The 9,629-nt window shown below is 36.3% G+C and overlaps 1 pseudogene across 1 annotated transcript; it reads left to right on the top strand.

The window, feature by feature from the left end:
- Positions 1-5,915: 5,915 nt before the first annotated feature.
- On the top strand, positions 5,916-8,636 carry LOC114316944 (L-type lectin-domain containing receptor kinase IX.1 pseudogene; annotated as a pseudogene). Its single transcript, XR_014346675.1, has one exon. The product of XR_014346675.1 is annotated as an L-type lectin-domain containing receptor kinase IX.1 pseudogene (transcript).
- Positions 8,637-9,629: the final 993 nt, after the last annotated feature.

Genomic DNA, 9,629 nt, shown 5'->3' on the forward strand with positions numbered 1-9,629 from the left:
CAAGTTGGAAGCTTATAAATAGGGGCTCCATAGGAGATAGGAAAACCAACGAAGTAGGAAGGAAGCAGTATGTGACAAAATAGAAAGGCTCGGATAAATAGAGGGAGTGCAAGGAAATAATAATGTGAATTTTATTATATCTTGAGTTATTATAATGTGTTTTTTACATGTCTTGAGTTATTATAATATATTTTACGAATGTTTTGAGTTACCACAATTTATTTTGTATAATTTATGTTTTATGGTTAGGTTAATGTTTTAATTACGTGGATTATTTTCTGAACTCTATTTGCTTAAATTAAAACGCATGGATATGTTTGTTTAAATTTTAGAAATTATTTGACAATGATCTTGTAAACAATTATTTTCTATAAGTACCACCATGGGAGTCCCATGTCTTGGGGGATTTAAATAACCATAGGCCCCTGTTTGACCACCTTGTGGTCCCCTGTTTGTCATGGATCCATTAACCCATTATCACTCTAGTGACCCCTTTTCTGTTCTATTCTGTACCGTGGTTATAGTTATTTATTTCAGTTTCTGTCACTTAATTAATTTGTGTATTCAACTCAAATTATGTTAATGTTTTAGCTTAAATAACTATCCATGGCTATTTTGTGTCCCTATACTCAAAATATAATATTTCTTACTCTGCTATTTTCTTATAGCTGTTACGCTTTTCAGGTGATGAGATTTAGCGAGATCAAGATGAGAAATGAATCGCTGTGTTGTTTTTTTTAATTTCTTTTTTTAAGATTTCTATCTGTTTTTGTTTGAACTCTTGTAATACAATAAAGCTCGAATGACTATGTTTGTTTCCTTTTAGTAAATATTTGGTACCCAATTTTTTTTTTAATTTATTTAATTTAACCGCTTGGGCTATGACTACAAAATTATTTGAATTATTTTATGTTTATCTTGTTACGACGCCAAGCCTTTGGGTACCGGGTTTAGGTTGTGACAAATATGGTCAATTTTGTGTCTAAATTGAAGCCCCGAAAATAAGCTTTCCAACGGTTCTAACCTCACATCAAAATTCAAAATATGGAGAAATAAAAAGGCAAAAGAGTGAACACTACCCAAAATAAAAATATTCAAATTTGGTATTCTTGGTCTAATCTTGCCCAACTAACTTATTATGCAAATGTATGATAATTAGTTAAAATATTATTCAATCTGCCAATTCCTCAAAAATTGCCCAAACCGCAATTTGTCAATCGGTTAAACTGCTAATCCGCAATTTAATTTATAATTTTACTTTCAAATCGCCTGAATCGTACCTCGCACACCCCTACTCCTACCCACTCTCTCATCTTCTTTTTCCTCCTTTTTTTTTTTTGTTCACTAATGCATTCTCTCTCTCTCTCTCTCTCACCCTCTCTTACCCACTTTCCTCCCTCTTTCCTTTTTATTTTTTTTTATTTTTCTCCTTATTTTTTTTTATTTTTCCTTTTTTATTCACTTTTTTTATTTGTACCATACCTTCAGGCATGAACATGCACTGATTATTATATAAAATAGGATTGAAGATTGTTGTTGTGTCATAAGGCACAACAATCATGTTGTTGTGAGGAACTTTAGAGGTATTTTCTAAGTATATTTTGATAATTCGAACAATTCATATTGTAAAATTTGTCGATTATATTATTTATATAAAAAATAAAGTTGTAAAAAAATTGATGTATATTATTGATTGATGAATTGATTGTTATTCTGTCTATTACAAATGGTTCCTTATATAGATGTAGGTGTAGTGGATGGTGTGTAGTGGATGGTGATAATGGTGTAGTGGGTTAGGTTTAGTGGAGTAGGTGAGGTGGTAGTGGTGTAGTGGATTAGGTTTAGTGGAGTAGGTGAGGTGGTAGTGGTGGTAGGTGATGGTAAATTCTAACAGCCCCCCGCAAACTCAAGGAGGATAGAAACTAACCAACTTGAGTTTGAAGAGAGGAACTAAACAAGAAAATACATAAAAAATAAAAGAGGATAAGAGACACTGTATGGTCGTGTCAGACCATTGGTGAAGACACTGTATGGGGGTGTCATAACGTTGTAGAGGACACTGTATGGTGGTGTCATAACGGTGTAGAGGACACTGGATGACGGTGTCAGACCGATGTAGAAGACAGTTTATGGGGTCATGTCGGACCGTTGTAGCAGACAGTGTTGTGACAGTTGTTGTAACAGTTTACGGAGTCTTGCTGGACCCTTGTAGAAACTAACCGGAATCAATGTCGGGACAGTTTACAGAGTCTTGTCGGACCCTTGTAGAAACTAACCGAAATCTATGTCGGGACAGTTTACAGAGTCTTGTCGGACCCTTGTAGAAACTAACCGGAATCTATGTCGGGACAGTTTACAGAGTCTTGTCGGACCCATAAAGGAGCTAACCGGAATCAATGTCGGGACAGTTTACAAAGTCTTGTCGGACCCATGAAAGAGCTAACCGGAATCAATGTCGGGACAGTTTACAGAGTCTTGTCGGACCCTTGTAGAAACTAACCGGAATCTATGTCGGGACAGTTTACAGAGTCTTGTCGGACCCATAAAGGAGCTAACCGGAATCAATGTCGGGACAGTTTATAGGGTCATGTCGGACCGTTGTAGAAAGTCGCACCCTCAAAAGGTGTGCCCAATTTTTCAAAAAGGCGTGCCATCAAAAGGCGTGCACAATCCATAAAAAGGCGTGCCATCAAAAGGCGCGCCCACTTCATCAAAAGACGTGCCAGATATGATGGCGAGACACGTGAGGGCCTTGGCTGGCGTGCCCAATTTTATCAAAAGGCGTGCCATCAAAAGGCGAGCCCAATTCATCAAAAGGTGTGCCAGATTCATCATGGCGAGGCACGTGAGTGCCTTGGTTGGCGCGCCCATTTGTCGGCTGGTGGGAAGAGGCGCGCGATGCGCGTGGCTGCCTCGGCTATAAAACGGAGGCTGAGGCTGAGGCTGAGGCAAAAAAACCTGCGAGCGATGGTCTGAGAGAGATTTCTGAGAGAGATTCTGTAACACTCTGTTTTCTGAGAGAGAGTTCTGAGAGAGATACTGTGTGACACTCTGTTGCCTAGAAAATGGCTTCATCGTCTTCCCGGAGTTTGCTCACCCTCTTTCCCGACCTCAACGAGTCAACAAGAGAGAGAACTGGAGCGGTGGAACTGGAACCTCAACCGAGTGCCCCGGAGTTTACTCCGCTGAACTTTTCGATGCGGTCTGTGGAGCAAAGAATGGCAGTGCAGTCGGATGTGGAAGCCAATCAGTATACATTAAAGTCATGTGTGGAAACCATGACTGCGGTTACAAACTTGTCGAACCGGCTGCAGAGTAGGGCAAATGAGGTGCAGCAGTTAAACTCCCAGCTGGCTCTGCTCCAACGCATGTATAAGGATGCGCGAGCAGAGATAAGTGTGCTAAAGGCGGAAAATAAGGAGCTGAAGCGGAAGGCCACCGTGATGTTCCGGTTTGGAGGTCCGCCATATGCTGCAGTGGAGGAGCAGGGAGTAGTGATAGTGCCCAGTGGAGTGGGAAACACGGAGGCAACACCGTCAAGGGTCGCCCAGGACGGAGGCAAGAAGAAGAGACCGGCGGAATAGGCGAAGAAGTGAGGTCGGTTGGTGGCCGGCTGCAGAAAAGAAAACAAAGTTGTTGTTGTTGTTGTTTTTTTTTTTTTTTTTTTTTTTTTGTAAAATTGTGATCGGGGTTGATCCCTGAGATGAATAAAATATGATTTGGTGTGCAAAGCTATATGGTATGAATGGAATTGAAAAAAGATTAAAAATAATGTGAAAGAAAAAAGAAAGTAAAAATAATAAAAATATATTTGAAATCAAAAATGAAAGATGGGAGAAATAAGGAAAGTGATTTGGAGAAAAGAAATAAAAATAACGGAGTTTGAAATCAAACGGAGGAGGGATGATGATTTTTGTTTTGTTTTGTTTTTTTTTTTTTTTTTTTTTTTTAATATAATAAAAAGATATATATATATATATATAATAAAGAAAGTGTGAGATAATGATGTTGTCCCTGCAGTGGGCTCTATGGGTATTATATAATATAATAAAAAGATATATATATATATATATATAATAAAGAAAGTGTGAGATAATGATGTTGTCCCTGCAGTGGGCTCTATGGGTATTCAACTCCCACGTGACCAAAGAAAAAACACAGCTGTAAGCAACACTAAAAGACATTGGGTATAGAGAAAGATGTTCTCTTTTGTCTGTTTCTGGCCCCACCATCATCATAAAAGAAACAGAGAGTAGAGTGCCATAGCACTTCAACATATGAATGAATCATTTTAACGTGTTCTGTGAACTTCAATGGAGAACAGTGAGCTCAGTTTGATGGACCCATAGTATTCTGCAGCTTCTCGTTGGTGGAACAACCGCTGGAGACACCCAGATTCTGCTGCGAATTGAGGAGGCCCAAGTCAGAGAAGAAGATGGAGAACAACAAGAGATCCGGCGGGCGGTCAAGGCAAGGTTGCCGCCCGCCGGAAGGCGAAGAACACCAAGATCTTTAACCTATAGCTCTGATACCATGTAAAAAAATTGATGTATATTATTGATTGATGAATTGATTGTTATTCTGTCTATTACAAATGGTTCCTTATATAGATGTAGGTGTAGTGGATGGTGTGTAGTGGATGGTGATAATGGTGTAGTGGGTTAGGTTTAGTAGAGTAGGTGAGGTGGTAGTGGTGTAGTGGATTAGGTTTAGTGGAGTAGGTGAGGTGGTAGTGGTGGTAGGTGATGGTAAATTCTAACAAAAGTTAATCAGATAATGGTAACCCCATGATCAAGTCTTAATTATTTTTAAAATATTATTAAAATCATGTTAACAAATTTTTTTTTTTAATATTTAATTTACTTAATTTTTTTCATAAATAATCTACTCAACGAATATTATAATATGAACAATTTAAATTATAAAAAAAAAACTCGAAATACGCTCTCAATAAACTTCACAACAACCTGGTGTGTCATAACGCACAACAAAAATCCAACTCCAATAAAATATACATTGTATGTGAAAGTTTTCTTGGTAATGGTAGAATCAAATACACTCAGTAAACTTCACAACAACCTGGTGTCATAAGGCACAACAAAAATCCAACTCCAATAAAATATACATTGTATGTGAAAGTTTTCTTGGTAATGGTAGAATCAAATACACTCTCAATAAACTTCACAACAACCTGGTGTGTCATAAGGCATAACAAAAATCCAACTCCTAAAAAATATACATTGTATGTGAAAGTCTTTCTCGGTAATGGTTGAATCATAATTGTACAGAGAATCTGCAATTTAGAGAATCTCTAATGGTGGGATTAAAAAATTGTATTAAAGTGATAGAGTTAGTTATACAAAGAATATAGTCAAAGTCTTTCTTGGTAATTCTGCGCTTTAGAGCATGGTGGGATTAAAAAATTGTATTATAGTGATAGAGTTAGAAGTTACATAGAGTCTGTAATTTAGACATCTTCAATAATGGAATTTAAAAAAAAAAAAAGTATGTTAAAGTGTTTTAAATGATAAAAAATACAAAAAAAAGTAAGATTTATTTATGTGTATTGAGTATTTGTTACTTTAGAGAGTGAGTGAATAGTTTAATAATGTAGTTAAGATATATGTTTAATGAATAATATATATTTATAAGTAGAGTCTTTTATTAATTTATAATATTTAATTAGGTAAGATGTTTTACCAATTTATATATAAATTTATATTTTATTTTTGTAAATTTTTAAAAACTAAATAAGTTTGAATTAAATATTTTAAAAACATAATAGATTAAATCGATAGTCTACCCGATAATTCAAGAATTAAATAGATAATTTAACAATAATTTAAAAGTAAAAAATTTAATTAACTCAGTAAAAAAAAATTGTGAATTACATACTACCATATATACCCCTTTTTTAAGACTACACATTATAACGTCTCCCATAAGTCTATAATTATTTAATTTATATATGGAGTTACATATATACTTCCAAACTCACTGATCAAGAATTAATTTTCCTCACAACCAACCATCGATATGGCAGTCTGCAACTCTTGCAATCCCACCCTCCGATCACATACTTTCCTTTGTTCTTTTTTCTTCTTCTACTTTGTGATCACCCTTTACTACTTCACCCTTCATGCAAATGCACTGAGTTTCGACTTAACCAATGTTAATCAAATGCTTGAAAATGTCACCATAATAGGAGATGCTATTTTTTCCAACGACGGCATCCAAATCACTCCAAACGAAGTGTGGAAAGTCGGTCGAGCCACATGTAAAGATGAATTTCACCTTGGGGACAAAGCTTCTGGAACACTGACGGATTTCAACACCTCTTTCTTGTTTGATATTGATTCAGAAGGAAGCTCGAAATTTGCAGATGGTTTTACATTCTTCCTCATTTCTCACGATTCCCCATCCAGTTTAACCAAGGCTGGCTACCTGGGTCTTCCAAAGGAACCCCCCTCACAGAATCAATTTGTTGCTGTGGAGTTTGATACCTATCCAAATGAATGGGATCCACCGGAAACTCACGTAGGTATCAATATCAACTCTCTCACATCTAGTGCTACTGCAACTTGGTACAACAACATAACGTATGGGAAAGATAACAAAGCCTGGATTAGTTATGATTCTAGTTCTAAAAATTTGAGTGTTGTTTTCACTGGATATACAAATAATACTAGTGTTAAAAGTGTCCTTAGTTATCCAATTGATCTAAGGAATTACTTGCCAGAATGGGTTAGAATAGGCTTCTCAGCTGGAACAGGAATATATTCTGAGAAACATATTATTAAATCATGGTCATTCAATTCGAGTCCCAATCTCAGTCCAAGTTTAAGAAACAAAAAGCCACTAGTAGTGGGATTGACTGTAGGATCATTTGGTTTGGTTTGTGGGTTGGCTTTGTTTGTGTTTGTCTTGTGGATGAAAAGGACAGATGAGGAGGTTGCATCTAATATGTCCATGGATAATGACTTTGAGGTAGGTACTGGGCCAAAGAAGTTTTCGCATGGTGAATTGCTTCGTGCAACAAATAAATTTGCGGATATACTTGGACGGGGAGGATTTGGTGAGGTTTATAGAGGTTTTTTGAAGGAATCCAACTCCAATGTTGCTGTGAAGAGGATATCAAAGGGATCAAAACAGGGAAGAAAGGAGTATGCATCTGAAGTGAAGATCATTAGTCGGTTGAGGCACAAAAATTTGGTGCAACTACTTGGTTGGTGTCATGAGAAAAGAGAATTGCTACTTGTTTATGACTTCATGGAAAATAGAAGCTTAGATTACCATCTCTTCGAAGAAAAAAGCTTGTTGACATGGGCGATGAGGTACGAAATTGCTCAAGACTTGGCCTCAGCATTACTTTACCTACACGAAGAATGGGAACAATGTGTATTGCATAGGGATATAAAATCAAGCAATGTCATGCTAGATTCAAATTTCAATGCTAAACTAGGGGATTTTGGATTAGCTAGGCTTGTCGACCACGACAAAGCTTTGCACACAACAGGTTTTGCAGGGACTATGGGTTACGTGGCACCTGAATACCTAGTTACACACAAAGCTAGTAAAGGATCAGATATTTATAGTTTTGGAATTGTGCTATTAGAGATAGCTTGTGGAAGAAAATCCATTGACTCCAAGGTCCCAGAAAGTCAAATGATATTGGTGCAGTGGGTTTGGGATCTCTATGGTACCAGTAGATTTCTGGAAGCAGCAGATCCGAAGATACGTACAGAGTTTGTTCAAGAACAAATGGAACGTTTGATGATTGTTGGGCTTTGGTGTGCTCACCCCGATCACAATCTCCGACCTTCAATTAGGCAAGCAATTCAAGTGCTTAATTTTGACGCTCCATTGCCGAATCTCCCAACAGAGATGCCCGTGCCAACATTTGTTACACCTATGGTGAATGCTTCTTCATCTTTGGTTTCTTGTACCCATGGCTCTATTACTTTTTCTAATAGCGGTCGATTGTAGTCTTCAAGCTATAGTTACCATGGAAGAGGGGGCTTCAGCTTCGACCTCCTCCTCCTTTAACTCCTATTTTCTTCTTTCCTTTTCTTTGCCTTTTTGCTTAAATAACCTTGGAAACTTTGTCTTTCCAACCCTCTCTGTCTTTGAGACATTTCTTCACCGGATTTGCCTTCTCCCTCCTCCTCCACCTCACTCTAGCGCCGTCACTACCTCACTGCCATCGAATCTTCCACTACCCTTTAAATATGCCACCTCCCAGTCTCCAACCTCCACGGCCCTGCCACCGCTTCTCCATTTCTTCATCTCCACTATATCTGCCTTCGGCCGTCGTTTCTGTCGCCGTCTTCCCACCGCTGCCTTTGGGATTGAAGGGTTTTTTTGGTTTTGTTATCTTTTTGTTTATTTGTGTTTGGTTGTGTGGCTTGGGTTCCATTGATGGTGTAATTACAGCTTACCTTCTCTGTGGATGTAGCCTATGTTTTGCGAGCTTTGAGTCTTGATTTATTCATAGCTTCTCCTTGGACTTTGTTTTGAGTATTTTTTTTACTTTGTTTGGTGTAAGCTTATATCTTGTTGGCATAAATCCCTTTGTAAGTGCGGTTTGGCTTTATTTAATGAAAATTTCTCTTGATAAAAAAAAGTTATAGTTACCACACAAATTTCTATAAATCCACCTCATTCTCTATTGCTGCAACAGCTTTTTTTTCTTCTTGAAATGATTTGTGAATCATCAATTAATGTGAGTTTAAATATCAAATGATAGTAATTAGACTAGAAAATTACATAAATGAGTTGTTCATTTATTTCATTTAAATGACAATAATATGACATTAAGTAACATGGTATTTCCATTGCAATTATCATTTGTTAAGCTTCTAATTTTAATCAAAACAATAATGTGGCCTACTGTCTTGATAACATTTTAAAAGTTGAGAATTTTAATTAAAATAATTATAAATATATGATTTAGTTTGTTAATGGAGTCAAATCCTAGATTTTTGATTTTTTTTTTCTATATTTTGTAATTAAAGTAATAAATTTAAAAATTCCGCTCCAATGTTTCCTATCACCACTGGTAGTTGGCTTGATCAAGTCTACATTGGAAATTTGATCACAAAAAGTAATTTTCCGAACAAATGTGTGGACCGCATCTTTCCGTATACTAGTTATTCGTTATCATGAGATCAAGTTTCTCAAGTCTCTTTATTGTTTATCCATCTCTTAATATAAAGGTGTTTGTCATATCTCTTCTATCACTTACAATATTTCTAAAGACTTTCAATACCGATGAATAACTTCTCACGTCACAAAACACAATGTGAGTCATAATAGGAGTTAGGCCTACATTATTGTTTATCCATCTCTTAATATAAAGGTGTTTGTCATATCTCTACTATCACTTACAATATTTCTAAAAACTTTCAATACCGATGAATAACTTCTCACGTCACAAAACACAATGTGAGTCATAATAGGAGTTAGGCCTACATTAGTGGTAGAAAATGTTGTGGCTATTTATTTTAAAAAAATTTAAGGATACTTAATCATTTTATATAAAATGAGTCTTATAAAATGTCTGAATTTTATCTTTGTATTTTATTTTGTAATCAAATTATATAATATTCTTTTGAGTTTGAAACTCTCAA

Source organism: Camellia sinensis, chromosome 12 (genome assembly GCF_055761805.1).
Source record: "Camellia sinensis isolate YWXY chromosome 12, ASM5576180v1, whole genome shotgun sequence".
Taxonomy (NCBI): Eukaryota; Viridiplantae; Streptophyta; class Magnoliopsida; order Ericales; family Theaceae; genus Camellia; species Camellia sinensis.